Raw genomic sequence first — 20734 nt, 5'->3', positions numbered from 1 at the left:
TGATTTTTATACTGAAGTGATTCTAAAATGGTAGGAATGTAAGCAGGAGAGGTGAGAATAGAAGCGTGTAAATTTTCACCTGTTTATCCTTTCAAATGGTGCAGGAGTAACTAGACTAGTTGCCAAAAGGTTTTTTGTTGGTTAGAACAAATGAAAAAAAAAATTGGTGTTCTGATCCTGAGAAACTTTTAAAATGTATTTTATATTTTTTAATAACATTAAAAGGAAAATAAAGTTAAGCAACTCTAATAGAGTTGTCAGGACAAATGGGTATATGAATTTTGAGGCATAGGGTTTGTCAAACATTTAAAAAAAATGTATTTACAATTGTAAAATGTCTAATCCAGCCAGATTTCCTGGGGTAAAAAAGGAAGCCTTATTGTCAAGGTAATAACAACCTAGCATCACTTACCAAACATTTATGTGTCTTGCACTGTTTAAGTGATGTAGGTTAAAATACTGAGGCAAACGTACATGTAAGTGTGTATACGTACCAAATTTATGAAATAAAATTTAATTTAAACTCAAAAGTCCTGCACAATAGAGTGAATATTAGAAAATATGTACTCTAACTAGTAGATTTCTATTCAACAATTGCAAATTAACTTAAGCCTTAGATTATGGATTTGGTTTTGTGATGAATGGCTCTCAAGTTTTCCTTTCAGAGCATATGAAGTTATTTTTGTTCCATCAACATAATTATTTCAACTGTTTTGTAAAAAAATTAGTCAATCAACTATTTTTCCTTTGTTCTGTCACAAACATTTCTTAGTTCTTTCCCTTAAGAATTGAATAAGTTGACAAATCGTTTAGGAAAATTGATTAAAGACATCCCCTAAGAATAAGTGTATGGTAAATCCCATATTCAATGTAGTATAAATTCATTTGCTGGGAATTCTTAATTCTAAACATAGTGCCAGATTTACATATTGCTTTAATGATTTATGACAAAAGTCTACTTATTAGTGAATTTACAGAAACTTTATGCAAACTTATAGAACTCAAATGCAAAAGCACATAACTACATATTTTTTCTAAGGATGAATTTTGTTCCTTAAAGAGCAAGAGCCTTTTTGAAGCCTGTGGTTTATTTTTCTGTGTGTGTGTGTGTGTGTGTGTGTGTGTGTGTGTGTGTGTGTGTGTGAAACCTTCGAAAATATTGCCGGGTTACATAGGGAATGACAAACCCTGTAGGACTGTTTGCGCACCCTGTGATTTCATATTAACTCTTTGCTGTTTTGTTTAACGAGTTAATTTTCCACCATGGTTTGATGTCTAGAATCCATTGCAGATTTCCCTAGCATATTTTGCATGACACTGTGGCATGTTTATATTTATTATTTTCCCATTTATTAAAGTTTTTTCTTCATCAATTATTTTTTTCCTGGATTTTCTTAATTTTACAAATAGTTGTTTAGGAAAGTTCTGTGATAAAGAATACCGTGTGATGATCTAATGGGTAAGTAAACAATTTAGGATTGAGACCTTTAATTCTAGATGATAAGAGCCAAATTGACACAAGACATTCATGCATAGTGACCAAATAGCTATTAAGGAAATAATATTTCTATTTTTTAAGTTTAGTTATTTATTTTGAGAAACAGAGAGAGCAAGCATGTTAACAGGGAAGGAAGGGGCAGAGAGAGAGAGCGAGAGAATCCAAAGCAGGCTCTGCACTGTCAGCAAAGAGACCAACACAGGCTAATGAGATCATGACCTGTGCCAAAATCAAGAGTCAGATAGTTAATTAACTGAGCCACCCAAGAGTCTCCATTTTCACTGTTTAATGGGTGATTCTACTCCAATAAAATTTCCACTTTTTGGTAGGTTACTCATTTATTTTTATTTTTTTATTTAAAAGTTTTTTAAATGTTTATTTCTAAGCAAGAGAGAGAGACAGACAGAGTGCGAGCTGGGGAGGGGCAGAGAGAGGAGACACAGAATATGAAGCAGGCTCCAGGCTCTGAACTGTCAGCACAGAGCCCGACTCAGGGCTCGAACTCATGAAATCATGACCTGAGCTGAAGTCGGTCGCTCAACTGACTGAGCCACCCAGGCACCCCAGTATAGCAAGAAGTTTAGTTTAGAATTGCCAGGAACTGCTCTATTGTATGGTCCCCCTTCCATGTGGTATGCCTTATGTTCTCGTGACGAAAGGTAACTCACCTATACCAAGTTGCACTGGCCAGAAATCCTATGTATAATCATACCTGAGTGCAAGGAAACTAGAAAATGCAGACTGTATTCCAGTGTGGCTATTGAGCAATGAAAAGCAAAAAGGATCAAGTTTCTATGATGATCACAGAACTACCAGTCTCAGACTTTGCCATAAGCTCAATCATCTGACCTTTCAGTTGTCCCCTGAAAAAATTGTAGCTTAAACTTTATCAGTATTTTGCTCCAATGGTGATCAGTCAACACTGCATGGATTTCCACTTTTTGATGGTGATTCATTTTTCATGTACCTCTTTTCTATTCAGTGAAGGTGATCTGTACATTAAGTCTTTGAACTTCTTGAGAATGCATTATGACCTAATTTAAGATTAGTTTTCATAAACACTTCCTTTATATAAGAAAAAAAATGTATTCTTTAATTATGTGATACAGAAATGCACATTAGGTCAAGATTGTTAATGGGCATGCAGTAAAATCTCTGTCATTTTTCTTGTTTGATTACACAATGAACAATAGAGAATAAAGTCTTCTGTTAAGTCAAGGATGACTCAATATCTCCCTATAACTTCATTAATTTTTGTGGTACATCTTTTGGGCTGTTTGTTAGGCACATACACCCTTAAAATTTCTGTATATTTCTGTCCATTTTTACATACTTCCTTGAGCCAAATATAGCTCTTTAAATTAAAGAACTATTTGTCTTCTGGGTATTTGCCTGAATTATCATTTCCCATTGTTTTTCTTTCCTAAATTTCATGAGGATGGGGCTGCATTTAGGAATCTGCTGTGTTTTCTCCTGTTTCCTTTCTCCCTGTCACCACTAGGGCCTGGCCGAGGCTGACCAGCTTAAAATTTCTACCCCTCACCTTTTCATATTTGAGTACCCCCTTCCCCCTTCGTGTTTCGGACTCAGTTCAAGCTGCCTCTTGCTGGTGCCAAAGATTTCCTCCTTCTCCTCTTTTGGCCAAGAGTCCAAGCCTCTTTTCTGAGCACAGGTGAGTTGCCAGAGTAGCAGTGAGACAAGTTGTCCATCAGTTTCCAGTTTTGCCTGTTCCATTTTGTGTTGTGAGGATTTCCTGAGATTCTTGTGAATTGGTTTTACAAACAGATTTATCCTGAGTTTCTAAGTCTCTTTAAATTTTCACTTCCAAGGTGTCTGGTCCTTTTTCATGTCATAAACAGGGAATCTCTTTGGATTTTTCAGCGCTTTTATTTTCTTTGATAATAGCAAACTATATGCTACATTTAGAACAATGACTCCACAGGGCGCCTGGGTGGCTTGGTTGGTTAAGCATCCGACTTCAGCTCAGGTCATGATCTCACGGTCTGTGAGTTCGAGCCCTGTGTCGGGCTCTGTGCTGACAGCTCAGAGCCTGGAGCCTGCTTCGGATTCTGTGTCTCCCTCTCTCTCTGCCCCTCCCCTGTTCATGCTCTGTCTCTCTCTGTCTCAAAAATAAATAAACGTTAAAAAAATTTTTTTTAGAACAATGACTCCTACAGGGGCGCCTGGGTGGCTCAGTTGGTTAATCTTCCAACTCTTGGTTTTGGCTCAGGTCATGATCTCATGGTTCGTGTGTTCAAACACCACATCAGGCTCTCTGCTGGGCAGTGTGGAGCCTGCTTGGGATTTTCTCTCTCTCTCCTCCCTCTGCTCTACCCCCACCCAAATAAATACATAAAATAAACTTTAAAGGAAAAGAATAATTACTGCTACATGTATGATACATAGTTTTGTTTTATGTCAGTCTAAATATGTCTGGTCTGTGTCCTTACTAAATTCAGAAATAAACTTAGCATAGGTTTTGACATAGAATGGCATCACATTTAATCTACATAACTCCAGCCGTATACCCGTGGCCTCTGCCACATATTGGGCCATCTTTTCTCTGTGCTTCAGCCACACTGGCCTGAAAATTGTCACACTTCCTTCCACCATAGTGACTTTGCACATCCCATACAGCAAAATTGTCACACTTCCTTCCACCATACTGACTTTGCACATCCCTTACAGCAAAATTGTCACACTTCCTTCCACCACAGTGACTTTGCACATCCCATACAGCTGTACCCTTTGCCTAGAAATGATTTCCCTTCCACGGCACACATTTCTCCAACCTCATTGTGGCTGATACTTTCTCAATAGAAACTTCTCTGACCTCCCTTCCATTATCAAATCACAACTATAATATCTCAGCACAATTGGAGAGATCTCAGAACAGCTGCTAATTCATGTTCATATGTGTGTATGTCTGTGTGCATTTGTTTATTTTGAATGAGTGTTGTGAAGGCATGGGCCCTGTGTGTAAGAGCGATGTGTATCTCCCTGACTCACTACAGTGCTAGTATGCAGTGAATTGTAAATAAGGATTAGTTTTGTAAGTGAAATTCTGTGTGAATCTACTTGAATGGCAAAGTGAGAGAATAGGCCTTGATAATATTTTCGTTTTGAATGAACAGCATATTCGAAGATTGCTCTCTCAATGTGTTTGTTTCCAAGAGACTAGCTGTTAACACATATAACATCGCTACCTGAGTACAATTTTACACCAACCTCCCAGTCATTGAATTGAGAGTGGATTGGCCTTATTGTATCACTGTTACAGAACCAACTAATAATTCAGGAAAGACTAGATTATTTTCCCAATGACTACAGTTTCCCTGAACTAGCATAAGTTGTTTTGAGACTGTTTGTTTTAGTGTGCCATGCTTTTATGATCAAAAGATAATCCCCCAAATAAACTTTTAACTAATTTTAGCCTGGAAGAAACCAAGATCTACCATGAAATATGTGACAGCAAAGGATATAAAACTAGAAAAAATGTTTGAGTTTTTCATTTGAAAATGGATGGGTGCATTAAATTTCAGATTTGAGCCTAGAGTAAATAAATACTGCACCTGTCCTCATGGAGAAACCAACTCTTTTTGATGACATTTTCAAAAAAAATTAGTTTCCTCACAAAACTAGTATTTTTGGAAGAGTCGCTTAATGCGATGGTGTTTTTTGTTGATGGTGTTTGATCGTTTCTATTATCAAGAATCACACCGATGGTACAAAGACTTAAATACACCATTTCTTCAATGTCTAGAATATAGATGGGAGATGGTATACAAAAATGACTGGAAATGACTTTGGAGGACATAGTAAATGTGGAAATAAAGGTATAGTCATAGTCACAAGTTAACTATCATTTCAGTAGAGATGTTTTCTTTCCTATTAGTATTGCACAGTGAAATTTCAGAAGAAGAATTTAAAAGAGTTTAATTTGCACAAATAATCACATTAGTACAAAGAATATTAGCCATAAGTCTGTATGTTCAACATGAAAATGGCCCTGCAGAGTTTTAATTGAAGGGATTTATGCATTTTTGGTAGACTTAATGTTGTGTCTTCTTCAGCGATTCCATGTAATATGGGTGGGGTGTGATTAGGTTGTAATAAGGCCAGTTCATACTGGTGTGCCTCGAGTGAGGTTCCAGAAGTATGACAGGTGTGGATGGGATATTATGGAAGAAAAATGTTGCAGTGGCAGGAAAGACAGACTGCATGTGGACACTTAGATCTAGGAGATACTTCTGAAATGAGCCTGTCATGTTTTTGCTTAAATTCATTTTGTTTTGCAGACACTAATGGGATATTAAATGGGATTTTTTTTTTCCCTTTCAGAATAGTGGTGAAAAACACTATTCACCAAGGATATAATGAGACCACATATCATAAAGAAATTAAAACCTTGGTTTCTTTCTCTGGTTTGATGCATATGAACAGCATTTAAACTGCCAATAACTTTTGGCTCAATAATTCAAATAGTGGAACTTGAATGTGATGAAAATTTATATGCAGAGATGCTCATTGTAGCAATGTTATTAGTAGCAATATATTCAAAACAAGTGTTTATCCACGGATGAAGGACTAACTAAACTATGATGCATTAAAATAGTTGAACCTTATATACTTTCTAATTGAGATATATAACATTCTTACAATGCATGAAAGAACTTACATTAAATGAAAAGCTGAAATATTACATGGAACTGTGAATACAAAACTGAAGAAAATAAATCATAGAAAAAATGAATAAGGTGTAAAAATAATATATTGTTTACAGAAGTACCATTTATTATATATGATTTGCTTCCATTCCTTGAACTTTTTAGTTTGTGTATATTTTCTGTAATGACTCTATTACCCTTATAATATGGAATATAAATTATACATTATTAAAATCAGATATTTTAAATACTAACGCTGAAAATATAAATATGCATGTTCTTTTTATTGAAGGTAGTCAAGGGAATAATTATAAGTTAAATCCATTTTATTATTAATAGAAACATTTAAAAATGCTCTATGTATTCATACTTTAAAAGACATAAAGTATGTAGAAATTAAATGGGATGGACATCTGTATCTGCCAGCAAAAACCTACTAATTTAGTTAATGCTTTAGAACTAAGCAGCAAGAGCTAACTGTACTTTATCTCAAAAGAAGTTTCTTTTAGCCAAAGTGCGTTTAAAGCTTTGAGATACCAGTTCTACAGCAGACATTTCCCAGGTATCTGAAGCCTCTCCAAAATTAAATGACATAAATAACACGTGTCATTTATGTATACACACATGTTATGACAAACACGTGTCAGGTTTATGACAATTATTCAAGGAAAAATGCAAGTAAACCATAATGTGTGGAAATACCTTTCCATTGACCTTATTATAGTGTTTTGATAAAGTATACCATTAGGATAGGAAAAAGATGATGCAGAAGAAGTTTTCATAATTTTTTAGTCTTATTAACAAACACATAAAAGTAATGATTAAATACCAAACAATGTGGTGATGTTTACTTTTTCCGTTTTATTATATGTCTTTATCCCTCTGTGCATATTAAAAAGGAAAAAAGTAATTATCATCTCTCTTGGTGGCATACATTGCCGTATTTTTTCAGCTGTGCCATTTATTGAATTTAAGGAGTGCTCTCTATTTTTCCCTTCCCCAAATACTTTAATATTGAAAGTGTTTTAATAATTCCCATTTTGAGGGACAGCTGGGTGGCTCTGTCTGTTGAGTGTCCTACTTCGGCTCAGGTCATGATCTCGTGGTTTGTGAGTTTGAGCCTCACATCAAGCTTGCTGCTGTCAGCACAGACCACTTCGGATTCCGTGTCTCCGTCTCCCTCTGTCCCCTCCCACGCTCATGTGTGCCCTCTCTCTCTCTCTCAAAAATATATAAAAATTAAAAAAAAATAATTCCTATTTTGAGTTACACAAAAAGAGAAGTATATATGTGTGTTAGTGTGTGTGTGTGTGTGTGTGTGTGTGTGTGTGTGTGTGTACCAGTACCAGTAATTTAAAAAAAAATTAACATTTATTGATATGAGAGAGAGAGAGAGAGGCAGAGCATAAGCAGGAGAGGGGCAAAGAGAGAGGGAGACACAGAATCCAAAGGAGGCTCCAGGCTCTGCACTGTCAGCACAGAGCCTGACGCAGGCTTGAACTCATGAACTGTGAGATCATGACCCGAGCCAAAGTCGGATGCTTAACCGACTGAGCCACCCAGATGCCCCAGTAATTTTTTTTAATGTAAACTTTTTTTCCCCTTCAGAAAGATTGCTTTGAATTTGTGTTGTGAAATGGAAGCTAGAGAGTTTATATTGCTATCAATTTCTCATAGAATCTGACGCTGAGAGCTAAATGACATGATTTTGGATTTGTTATAGAAAAGCAGTGTATTTTACTGACTTTGTTAATATCCTTGCTGCTCAACAATTCATTAACATTGTAGCCCTGAACAGGTATTTTTAAACTTTATGCATCTCAGTTCCTTCTGTACTTTGGATAAATATAAATATAAATTACCACCTCAGAGAACTGATGTAAAGGAGACGTGTGTGTGTGTGTGTGTGTGTCTGTGTGTGTATACACACAGACACAGTTATGTGTGTGTGTGTGTATATATATGTAATTATATGTATATATGTGTGTATACAGACACAATTATATATATATATACTATAATATATAATATATACTATATATGGTATATATATACACTATAATATATAATGTATATATAATACATATAATATATGGCAGATCCATACAGTATACAAAGAAGAGTAATAATGTATTCAATTATATTTTTTGTATAAATCAAAGAGAAAACCCATAACCTATCTTTATTTCTGACATTGTATTGTTCATACGTGGTATAAACAAAATGAAATTTTAAGAACCCAACCTGCACTATGTGAGGCAAAAGAAAACTATGGTGAATGCATCAGAAAATTCAGCTCTCCAAAAGTTGAAAGTCACAGTATATATCACTCATATTATAATGTGGTTTCAACATCTACCTCACAATATTTGGATTTGTAATACTCTGAAGAAACATAAAGGGTGTTGACCACCTTATCATTAGTGATAAAATATAATAAATACCTTGTTCCAGAATACTGAATATATTGTAGTCTCTCCCCATGAGTTTCGGTAATACTGAATTTCCTATTATATTATAAACATTCTAACTTTTTTGGTAATCTACCATACGTACCAATATTAGTTGTACAAAATCCAGCCTTAAAGTTAAGGTTTACACCTTTCCAGTTTCTTACCTGTGAATTTCTTGCTGGACCTTTCGAACTTCAGCAACATAACCCTAATAATGTGTGTGATTTCCCTAGGGAGTATTTCAAAATAGATCTGCCTTAGCTAGAAACACTTTTTATTGCAAATAACAGAAAGTACCTTGAACTAGATTAAGCAAATGGATTTTATTACAAGTGGACAGGGTTATGTTGCAGTCTTCAGAGGCTGTAGCACTCTGTAGCTAGGTATTAACTCTCCTCCTTTCTTAGCGTATCACTGTTAGCATTGTCTCTTAGTAACCTGTCTTTCTAATGCTTATACCACCTTTCCATATACATAGGGGAAGAAGACCACGGAGTTTCCAAGTTTAGAATTCCTCAGTTGCAACACTCTTGGAATCTAATTGTGAGAAATACTGTCAAAATTCCAGTGGAAAATGTTTAAATCAAAAAATTAAAACCCCCGTCAGTGAGGTGGAGAGCAAATGGCATAAGGAAAACAATTTTTAGGGGTGCCTGGACGGCTCAGATGGTTAAGCGTCCAAGTCTTGATTTTGACTCAGGTCGTGATCTCAACAGTTTGTGAGTTTGAACCCCACATCAGGCTCTGTACTGACAGTGTGGAGCCTGCTTGGGATTCTCGTTCCCTCTCTATGTGCCCCTCCCCCACTCGCTCATGTGTTCTCTCTCAAAATAAATACACTAAAAAACAAAATTAAAAAAAAAAAACATTTCAGAATTTACTAGATCCCTCTTTTTGGTGACAGGACAGTTTTCAAGGAAAGGAGGTTGTGTCATGCTGAACAGCCACTCCAGTATATTTATGCTGTATTAACCTTAACTATTTGTCCATGAGTATTAATAAAAACAGCATATATACATATTGCACTGATTTTATTTTCTTTGTGAAGAACCACTACAAAGAAGACATTTAGGATAGAAAACCAGTTCCAACTTTTCTTATAAAAATCACCCTTATTAAAATATCATTGTCTTTTCTATGATTCTCAGTCCTATCATTTCTCTATCTATCTATCTATCTATCTATCTATCTATCTATCTATCTATCTATATCTCTATATCTCTATATCTATACCTATATAGTATATATCTGTATCTATATCTATATCTGTATCTATATTTTGACTCAATGAGGTACAGTGAGAATACCAAATTAACCCTGTAAAGGCGGGGAGTATAAAGATGAAGCTTAAAGGATGCTGAGGATACTTAAAATTTTTTTTGCCACAGTTTTCTTAGGTCTGACTATCATTTGGGGGATAGCACTTGTTATTCAGCATTGTGTTTCACAACTACAGGGGTTTGATTTAACTTTTCACTTAGACACTCATTCTGTGAAAAATTAATTTTACTCTTTTAGGAGAAAAAATGTACTAAGTATTGTAAAATATCATTTTAAAATAGTTTTCTATTAACAAGGAGTCAAAAAATTCTGGTGAAGGACTGTTATCACAGTATAATGTCATACGGATACTGTAAGATGTTACAAATCAAATCAAATTCAGAGTACAAATCAAATTCAGAGAAAAGGGAAATCGTGCAAGGCTATAATGCTTAGAAAGGGAGGGGTGACATATCAAGCTGGGAGTTTGGATAGATAAGGATAATGTGGTATCCAAGTTGGGGAAAAGATTATCTGAAGACACACACAAAAAGCCCAGTGTGTATTCCTTTGAAGCAGATCCCTTTGACTCTAACACAGGTGCTTAGATACAAACTGAGGAAAGAAAAGCTGGAAATGTTAGTAAGGATTAGAGTGTGTGTAGGTATGTGGTTTTAAATGGCAAAGATGTGGGAAGTTATCCTGTAAGAAATGGAAAGCCACTGAAAATTTGGGAGCAAGGGAGTGAAATCATAGAAGAGACACAATAAAATTCATCTTTGTTCTTTGGCAAGTTGGGTTGAATCAGGGAAGGGGAAATGAGAAGAAACATTGTTGCAGAAAATTGGTTTATACATTTAACAAAGTTGTTTATTATTACTGCAATAGAGATGATAAGATTTTAGGTAAAAGGTGGTGAAGTTTAGAGCACTATTGGATATTGTTATGTCAAGGGACCAGAAGTGCTTAACCCAACCTGGGTGAGGTTCAGATTGCCCCAAGAATTTCCACAAGGAATATACACAGCAGAAAAATTAGAAGAGGAAAGTTTGCTTTTTACTGTTGTCAAGCTTGCATCCTGATCTTCAGGATAAAGAACTTGATACGTTGGGCTGGGAAATAGGACCAAATCAGAGGGAAAAAAATGTTTTCTTACTCCATAGCCCATCCTCATATATGGAAAGGTATCACATTCCCACCAGGTCTACAAAAAAGTCTAAAAAGGTCTATGAGAGAGAGATTGATTGAGTCTCAGAGAGGGAGAATTCTTAGGCCATTGCACCCTTTAGTTCTCTTGAATGTAAAGGAAAGAAAAATCAGCAGAAAAGTCGGTGGTGAGCAGTAGAACTTGACCATATTAAGGCAGGAATTATGATTTGGGCCATGGAAAATTATCTGAATTCACTTCGAATCAGTTCCTAGGAATGCATGGATGCAAGAGATGTTCCTAAATACCTCTCTTGTCATCGTCCGTGGGTACAGGCCTATGCTGGGTAAAAGATAGGATTAGTAACACTCAAGATAACCTTGAGAGGTTGGTGGGTGCTGTGCACTGGTCTAATAATGGCTCATTCAGTTGTTATTGTTACCATTAGTTGCATGGGAAAATTGAGGAACTCAACAGTTAAAGAACTTTCCGTAGATCACAGAGATAGTGGAAGAGGCAGAATTCAAGGGCAGGCCTTCTAGCCCCGCAATGCTCACTTAACCATGATGTTTTATTACATAACCAAGGAAGAACTGGGGAAAAACACACCCCAAAACAAACTCTAAATCATCTAAGCAAAACTGAGTCAAACACGAGCTTCCACGGTCAAATGACTATCAAAGAAATTAATTATTCACACATACCTACATTCATGATGCTTATTATATGCCAGGCAGTTGTCTTTAAACTGAAGATAATACAGTGATTTAGACAAGGCAATTCTTTATTCTGAAAGTGTTTATTCCCTAAGGGAGAAGTCCAAAAGTAAATAAGTTAACAAAGTTATTTCAGAGTGTTAAGTACTATGAATAAAATGAGAATTTTGTTGATTTATCTGAAAATATTTGTGGATCACCAGTTATGTTTTCAATGCACCTGGACAGTGGTAATACAACAGTGAACAAACAACCACAAAATCTAGCCCTCGAGTAGCTTAAAGTGTTGTGTGAGGAGGTCCACAGGGAACATGTAATAAATGTTACATGAGACATCAGTAATAAAATGTCAAAAAATAAAAGAGGGAGATTTTAGGAGAGATGGGAATGCAGTGAAGGGTTGATATTTTAAATGGCATTGCCCATCAAGCCTGCACTAAAAACATAACATTTGCCTGGTAACCTGGAACGTTTGGAGCATTTTACGAATTTGTAGGAGTGATGTTATAGAGAGTACTGGAAACAGATACTGTTTTAGGTTGGGTAGTGAAGGGAAAACTTTTCAGAAGATAATGTTTGAACTGAAATTGAAGTGAAAACTCCTGGTAAGATCTGCAAGTAAAGTTTCTTCCCAGATTGATAAAGAACTAGCAAAAATAGGCAAGGCTTTGGGACATGACTGATACTAAGAATCTAGAGAAAATCTAGAGTGGTTGGATTTTACATAGGTAGGATGAATGTAGTTTTAGTTGAGGTCAGAGAGAGAGGCAAAGTCAGCTTTACGTAGGATTCTCCACGATACTGTAAAAATCGATTTTATTTTTGGACAACGAGAAGTCATTGTCAGTGTTAAGCTGGGGGTTACAATCTGATTTGTTTTTGTTTTTAAAAACTCTGTTGCCTTAGAATAAGGATAAGATGGTGGTGCTTAAGACAAGGACTGTAGTTTTCAAGATTGTGAGTTTGGAGAGCATTAGGATAACTCAGGTTATGTTTGGAGATAGTGGTCTTCATCACTCGTGGTTAATCACTAGTGGTCACTAGAGATGTTATCACTATTAATTATAAATCAAGGAGGTTATCACTAATAAGGCACACTGGGGGAGAACTTGGAGAAAAAGTTTAGATATATTGTATATGACCACTCTGAGATGATACAAATGGCTGTGTCAACTGGGAAGTTGGTTATGGGAGTCAGGAGCCTTTAGAGGTCTGGTTGGAGAAATGTATCTAGAAGTTTTGGTCATATGGATAGAATTAAATCCATGGGATCTAATCAGGTCAACTATAGAAAGAGTGGTTACAGGAAAAGTTAATAGGTTAATGACTAAACCCTAAAAAAAATGATAAAAGGGAAGAAAGAAACAGTATTCCAAGGAAAGATTCTTCAATTTGAGCTGTTTCTCCCCCTTAAGTAGAAACAAGAAAATGCAAACAGAGAAATGTCCTGAGAATATTTTACAAATTTCTTTTCCTTAAAAAGTGTTTTCAGCTGGAGCATCAGGGAGGCTCAGTCAGCTAAGATCCAAGTCTTGATTTCGGCTCAGGTCATGATCTCACAGTTCATGAGGTTGAGCCCCACGTCTGGCTCTGTGCTGACAGTGTGGAGCCTGATTCAGATTGTCTCTCTGCCCCACCCCAGCTCTCTCTCTCATGCACATACACTCTCTCTTTCAAAATAGACAACCTTAAAAAAAACAGAAAAGTGTTTTCAGCTATAATATAAATACAGCTTTAAATGGCTCACAGTTAATGGCAGGCTTTATTCAAATGTAGGCTTACTAGATTCAATAGGTCAATGACATCATCAACCGTCTACCTTATTTTTCTGTCTTTGCTTGTTACTACCAATATTGGCTCTATCCTTAGGGTAGTAAAAAAAGATGGTTTGTCTGACAATAGCTGTAGCCATTCTATCTGTGATATCCAGATTCCATAATACTCAGGGAGAGAAAGCCCTTCTCTTTTGGTTTCCACTTAAGAGATAAGAAATTTGCCAGAAGTTACTCAATCTATTTCACTATGCATTTCATAAGTCAGAGTTAATAACATAAACACGTTGGAACTAATCCCTGGCAGTAGGTAAGGTAATACACTGAAAACAAGTGCTATTTTAGGTGGGACTGCAGTCAGCCACCCTGAATACATTCTCATGTACAGGGGAGGATTCCTAAACAAAATCAGAGTTCTTCTTTTTTTTTTTTAAGTAGGTCCATGCCTAATGTGGGGCTTGAACTCATGACCCAGAGTGTAAGAAATGCATGCTCTACCAACTGAGCCACCCAGGCACCCTCAAAATCAGAGTTCTAACAGGAAATAAGAGTGTGGGAAAGGATGCTGAGTAGGCAACTGGTAGCATTCAATGCAAACTATTAGTCTACTGATGTTTGAAGGACAAGAAAAAAAGAAACATGTTAATAGGGGAAGAGCCACGAGGACATCGGGTAGAAAGTTTTAATTTGTCAGCATGTAATTAGCACTCCCAGATAAAAGCATATACCGATATCTTAGGGTCTTCTAGTTCATATAGATGCATGAGATTAGCATAATACAATGACAATAGACACTAATATGATTCACCCTATTCTCCCTACTTTGACTTTTATTTAAAGCTCATTGGGTAATCTTCTGGTTGTGATGTGGCTTTTCATATGAATATATCTATAGAAAGGGAATATTCTTTCCAAAACAACAGTATTTGTATCTCTTATAATACCTTCTGTTTTCTTCTACCTGTATTGATACTTGTGAGTTTGACTGCATGTATTAACCCTCCTGTGATTGATGATATTTGTATTATTTTGGCAAAAGAGTTTTGGCACCTTCTCAGGACCAGATCTTAGGCCCTGAACCAAATGCTCCCTGCAGGTCTTCCTGAGGTACCACCGTCCTCCTGTTTGGTTGAGTTTTCTTTCTGTTTGTTTTCTGTTTTGTTTTTTGTTTTTTTTTTCTTAATGCTATAATTCACATGTACTTTAGAGATTTTGTATGGCAAAGCTTTTTCAATATTTTAATACATCAGTAAATCTTAGATTAGGACCCATGGGGAACCCTTTCACACTAAATTCTGCTTTCTAGTGAATTGTGTTAACACAGATTTCTTCGTATCACATCTAAATAATTGTTCTAAGCTGAACCCTCTGTGACAAAGATAACCACAACTCGAAAGATATATTTTCAATTATTAAATCACTAATGAGTAGTAGAATCTGGAAGATAAATACAAGTGGGCGATTTTAGAACTGTTTTGTTACAGGAAAAAAAAACACTGGATGTATAAATAGGTCTAAATCGTCTTCTTTTACTGCTCTTTTAGTTTTTGATGCACATGAGAAGAAATATGTAAGTGCTTACAGCCTTTTATTTCTTTCTTGTTCGCATCACTGCTTTAGAGGCAATACACCACATTATTTTTCAGATCAGTACACTCATGCATTCTTTCCACAGCATACACAACTTACTTTCCATCTTAATGAGAAAGGCATATCAAACACCAAGAAATACAGGTGTCACAGCTACAATGACCTGACAGTCTTGGGTCATTATTTCTTTTCTCTCAACTGTTTTATCTGTACTTTTTATATTCTCAAAATAGAGAGGAGCTATATCTAATATAAATGGATAAAACCCCTCTTCCTTTTTCCACCATAAAGCTTGTATACCAAAATTATTTGTTAGAATTGTCTAATTCTCTCTCCCCCTCTCTCTCTGTCTGTCTCTGTCTCTCTGTCACACACACACACACACACACACTATACATCTATATATCTGGGGATTGCATCCAACTAGATACTATGCTTCTCAAAACACTTCATCGGTGAGATTGGCAATGATTAGAACTTCTGTGATTGACATGCTTGGATTCATTCTTTTAGTCATCCATCAAAAAGGCATGCTTATGATTGTTCATATGAATATCACAATTATCTTCAGGCTTTAGTGAGCTGCCATGAATAAGAGAGCCTAGAATTACATAAGTCAGTAAACCTCTGTTTTCCTGGTAAAATGCCTTCATTTATGTGGACATTAAGTACGTGTGACCTATGTGATAGTTTCCAAAATAGAAATTGAGTTCGATTGTATTAGTCTGCTCCCCTGCCATAACAAAATGCCACAGACTGTGTGGCCTAAATAACAGAAATTCATTTTCTCACAGTTCTGGAGCCTAGAAGTCCAAGATCAAGGTGCCATCTAGATTAACTTCTGCTGAGACCTCTCCTCCTGGCTTGTAAATGGTGGCTTCTCTCTTTGTGCTCACATGGCCTCTTCCTCTTTGTATATGGACATCAGTCCTATTGGATTAGAGTCTCACCTTTATGACATAATTATCTCCTTAAAGACCTTATCTCCGATTACATTCACATTGAAGATTAGTGCTTCAGCATATGAATTTGGGCAGTGGGGGCATAATTCAGTCCTTAATACCAATGTTTTGCCAAAGCAATTGGGACCTGTTTAAAAGTGAGTAGTTGAATAGATGGAAACGTGCTCCTCAGGATATGTTTCCTCTTACATAAAGCAGTATCTAGCTCTGAACTTAACCTGCAATATCTCTGCATCAAAGCCCTTTACACTGTCACCCGAAATCATCTCTTCTTTGTAATTTAGTATAATTTGCTTTAAGTGTTCCATGTGAAAAAACACAATAGTCTACAGCAGTATGATGTGTCATCAAATGACAGTTTTTAGAATAGCACCCTAAAAAAATTCCCTAGCTGAACTGCCACATAGCTCTAACTCTGGGCTCAATATCAGTAGTCCAGGTCTAATGGAAAGTGGTTTCTAAAATAATTCAATCTGTTATAAGATGGGAATTATTATCTTAATACTGTTTTTCTTGAAAGTTACATACTCCGTTTGAGTGCCAGAAAGTCTGGGGTTCTGATATAGACTTTCTGGTAGTTTATTTCAACAGCAGTGGAATTCCTGGCATCTCAACCTTGTAATACTATGGAGAATATTGCAGAAAACACTGCATGCATAACTATTTTAAAAACACTAGCATGAGTTACTGATACCATGGAAATGTGAACTGAAAGATTTATTGGGGTGACAGAAAGGACAAGAGGAGAAATCATTCTAGCAGATACAAGGCTACACCTTAAAAAGAAGCTTATTTTCTTTTAAGGAACGTATTGTTGTTAAGTTACCTGTGGTTATGTGAGTAGAAAATATGTAGTGATCTGTATTGTGATGAATATAAAAATAAAAATGAAGATGTTGAAAAAATATATATCAGCCTATGAAAAGGACTGAATAAGAAAAACATGTATGAACACAAAATAAATGTAAAGGGTACTTGACAGAACTTAGTATGTATTCCTGACAAGAATAGAGAATTTCTGTTCTCTCAGTGAAATCAATAGGCTCTTTTACTTTGATGCAAAAGGAAATAGTAGTGAAATTAAGGGGAAAAATATGTTTTTAAAGGACTAACACTGAAATCAATTTTTTGATAGGTGTTAGAGACAAATAGTATTTACAGATAAATTTATATAATTTAAGGGGAGCCTGGGTGGCTCAGTTGGTTGAGTGTCTGACTATGTCAGCTCAGGTCATGATCTCGTGGTGCGTGAGTTTGAGCCCTGTGTCGGGCTCTACACTGACACCCCAGAGGCTTCTTGGGATTCTCTCTGTCTTCCTCTCTCATTGCCCCTCCCCTGATCTCTTTCTTAAAATAAATAAATTTTAAAAAATATATAATTTAAAAAACAACTAAAGGAACCAGTATGGACTAAGTTTGTTGGATACAAAATTAATATTCATAAAATTATGGTCAATTAAAATAGTGAATGGACAAATATAATTCATAAAGTCCTTTTGGGGAGAATAGGGAGAAATAAAACTTTACTAAGAAATATAAAGAGCATATAGGAAAAAAGGTAAAACCTTCCTAAATATTAATGAAGAAAACTTGAAAATATGGATACTAAGTTTTTAGATGTTTATATGTCACTTAAAATTATCCAAATTGTAAGTATTGCAGATTTAATCTCTAAATTCTAAGTGATTTCCATTAAGTGTCAATAAAAATTTTTATTAAAAAGAATAAACAGAAATTGTTAAGAAATACATATAAACCTTTGAATAGCAAAGAACTAATTGTGTATTATAATTTAAAAATATGTGATAATATTCTATAGTAATGAAAGATATTAATAATGGAGAATTGAGTAAGGGGCATGAAGGGTTTACTGTCTTTGCAAATATAAAATCATGCCCTAAGATTTTTATTTGAAAATGTGTTATAATTCTTCAATAAGCTCAGTGAATAAGTACTGAAATAGAAATACTGTGGTGGCAAAAAAAAAATAATAATAATAAGACACAAGTTCTAGAATACAGAAGAAATGATTACATAATAAGTATACCATCTAAACAAGTCAGGAGACAACAGAGTAGTAATTGTGTTAAGCAATTAATCACTTGGAATTAATTGGAGAAATATTCTCTTAACATGTCAAAATTAACTTTAAAAGAAATTTAAAATTCTAGTATATAAATGAGGCCGTATCAACAGCATAATCAAATGTAGGTAATATTTTATTAGGTTTTAGGATGTGGGAGATTTTCTAAGGAGAAAGTCATGAATGGAGGTTGTAAGGAAAAGACAGTCATTATCAGAAGCATTTTGTCATTTTATGTCCAAGCTTTGACAGTATTTCTTCTAATTTATCTGGTAATTTTAATTTTGCAATTTATCCTCAGTAAAAATATCCATCATATAGTTATTTTATACTGAAATAGCTAAGCAGTCTAGAATAGAGGAATAGATAAGTAAGTCATGAAACAGTAGACTGTTATACAGCCATCAAATTAGTAGTCTGAAAATATATTTCATAACAAAGCAAATATATAAAATTTGTATATGATATGTGTACATAATATATATATACATATATACTATGTAATGTCAATAAATATATTTTTTGATAAATTATATGGCATAAAGCTTGTGTTTTACTTAATAGTGTATCATATTAAGTAAAACAGTTGCCCTATTTATATAACATATATACCTATAATTTTATAGACATATTGCATGTGTGTATGTACATAAAATTTTTGAATCAAACCTTTATTGGGTTTATGAATGTTTTATGAATAATGTTTATTCTTTTTGGTCAAATTTTCTATATATTTGTTATTTTTAAAAGAAAAGAACACAGGGGCGCCTGGATGGCGCAGTCGGTTAAGCGTTCGACTTCAGCCAGGTCACGATCTCGCGGTCCGTGAGTTCGAGCCCCGCGTCGGGCTCTAGGCTGATGGCTCGGAGCCTGGAGCCTGTTTCCGATTCTGTGTCTCCCTCTCTCTCTGCCCCTCCCCCATTCATGCTCTGTCTCTCTCTGTCCCAAAAATAAATAAACGTTGAAAAAAAAAAAAGTTAAAAAAAAATAAAAGAAAAGAACACAAAATGATATGTTTACTTGAAAGAGATAGTATAAAACCTCAATCTGAGTCTTCTCCTCCTTTACTTCCTTTTATTATCCCCACAGCCACTGTATTGTGGCTGGGTGACTGACATCCCCTGCCAATCTAGCATGCACGTGCGTACACACACACACACACACACACACACACACACACACACACACACACACTGGCAGGGCAAGGTGCTTTTTTGTCTAGTGGTTTGTAGGTTTCTAGTCTAGTGCTTTCTACCTCATGCATACCATACTGCACATGACTTGTGAAAGGTGCTATGTATAGGAATTTGAACAATGAGTGAGTGAAAGCAAAGTTACTTCCCATGTGTCAATTACATAGAATCATCCTAGGATGTTTTTAAAAGGCAGAACAAACTTTGCAAAGAAATCAAAGCATGAGTAAATCCAAAGAGCAGAGAAGTATTCAGTGTTTAATGTAAATTCAGATCTCAAGCTCACTTTAATTAACTATCTATGGTTGAGTATCTGTTATTAATCTTTAAAAATCAATAAAAGAACATCAGAAATAGCAGAGTGGTGCCCGGGTGGCTCAGTCAGTTAAGCATCTGACTCTGGGTTTTGGCAGGTCATGATCTCTTGGTTCTTGGGATGGAGTCCCACATAGGTCTCTGTCCTGACAGCAGGGAGCCTGCTTGGAATTCTCTTTCTCTCCCTCTCTCTCTCCCCCTTCCACTTCCTGCTGTATCTTTCTCTCTTTCTCAAAAATAAATAAATAAACTTAAAAGAAAAGAAATAGCAGAAAATGTGCTGGACAGGATGCAATAACTTAAGAAAAAATGGGAAGTTTAACCCTAGTTTTTATTAAAATTTTACAAATATAATATTGAAACACATTGTGAAACAGCAAGAAAAACCTGAAGCAATTGTTAGAGTCACACAAGTGTTTTCTAATAAATCCGTTTATTTTTTCATAAAATTATTAGACCACAACATCCAAAGGAACATTCCTATGGTGGTACAGGATGCAGTGACAATTGCTATCCTATCTGTTACCCCTGACATTGCCATTTGGGATTCATGGAAATCATCAACTAATTGTGTTTGAATCCTTCTAGATGAGCATACAGACCCTGTTCTTTTTTCTTTTCCGTTTTTTTTTTAAGCTGGCGTATAAAATATTTGCTATCTCTTAGGCTTATTGCATTTTTTCCAAAATCTTTTTAAAAAAAATTTTTAACGTTTATTATTGAGAGACAGACACAGAGTGTGAGCAGGGGAGGGGTAGAGAGAGGGGGAGACATGGAATCTGAAGTAGGCTCCAGGCTCCGAGCTGTCAGCACAGAGCCTGATGCGAGGCTCGAACTTAGAAACTGTGAGATCATGACCTGAGCTGAAGTCAGACACCCAACCGACTGAGACACCCAGGTGCCCCTCCAAAACCTTTTTAATATCCTACACCTGACATTCCCCTGTGTTGGGTTGACAAGGTTAAATTAAACAGAAGTCTCACCTTCAGTGGCCTCAGCATCTATTCAGGAGCCAAGGAAACAATTAGCTGAAATGTGTTTCAAAGAATATGTTATTATGATAAAGTGAAAGGGAAAA

The 20734-nt window shown here is 35.6% G+C and overlaps 1 protein-coding gene across 2 annotated transcripts in view; it reads left to right on the top strand.

Annotated features, from left to right (window-relative positions):
- CDH12 (cadherin 12) overlaps positions 1 to 20734 on the top strand; it is a 1063313-nt gene that overhangs the window by 156237 nt on the left and 886342 nt on the right. The gene's annotated exons all lie outside the window — the stretch shown is intronic.

This window comes from Puma concolor, chromosome A1, assembly GCF_028749965.1.
Source record: "Puma concolor isolate L17-30 chromosome A1, mPumCon1.1.hap2, whole genome shotgun sequence".
Lineage (NCBI taxonomy): Eukaryota > Metazoa > Chordata > Mammalia > Carnivora > Felidae > Puma > Puma concolor.
This window is presented reverse-complemented; position numbering and strand designations above follow the sequence as displayed.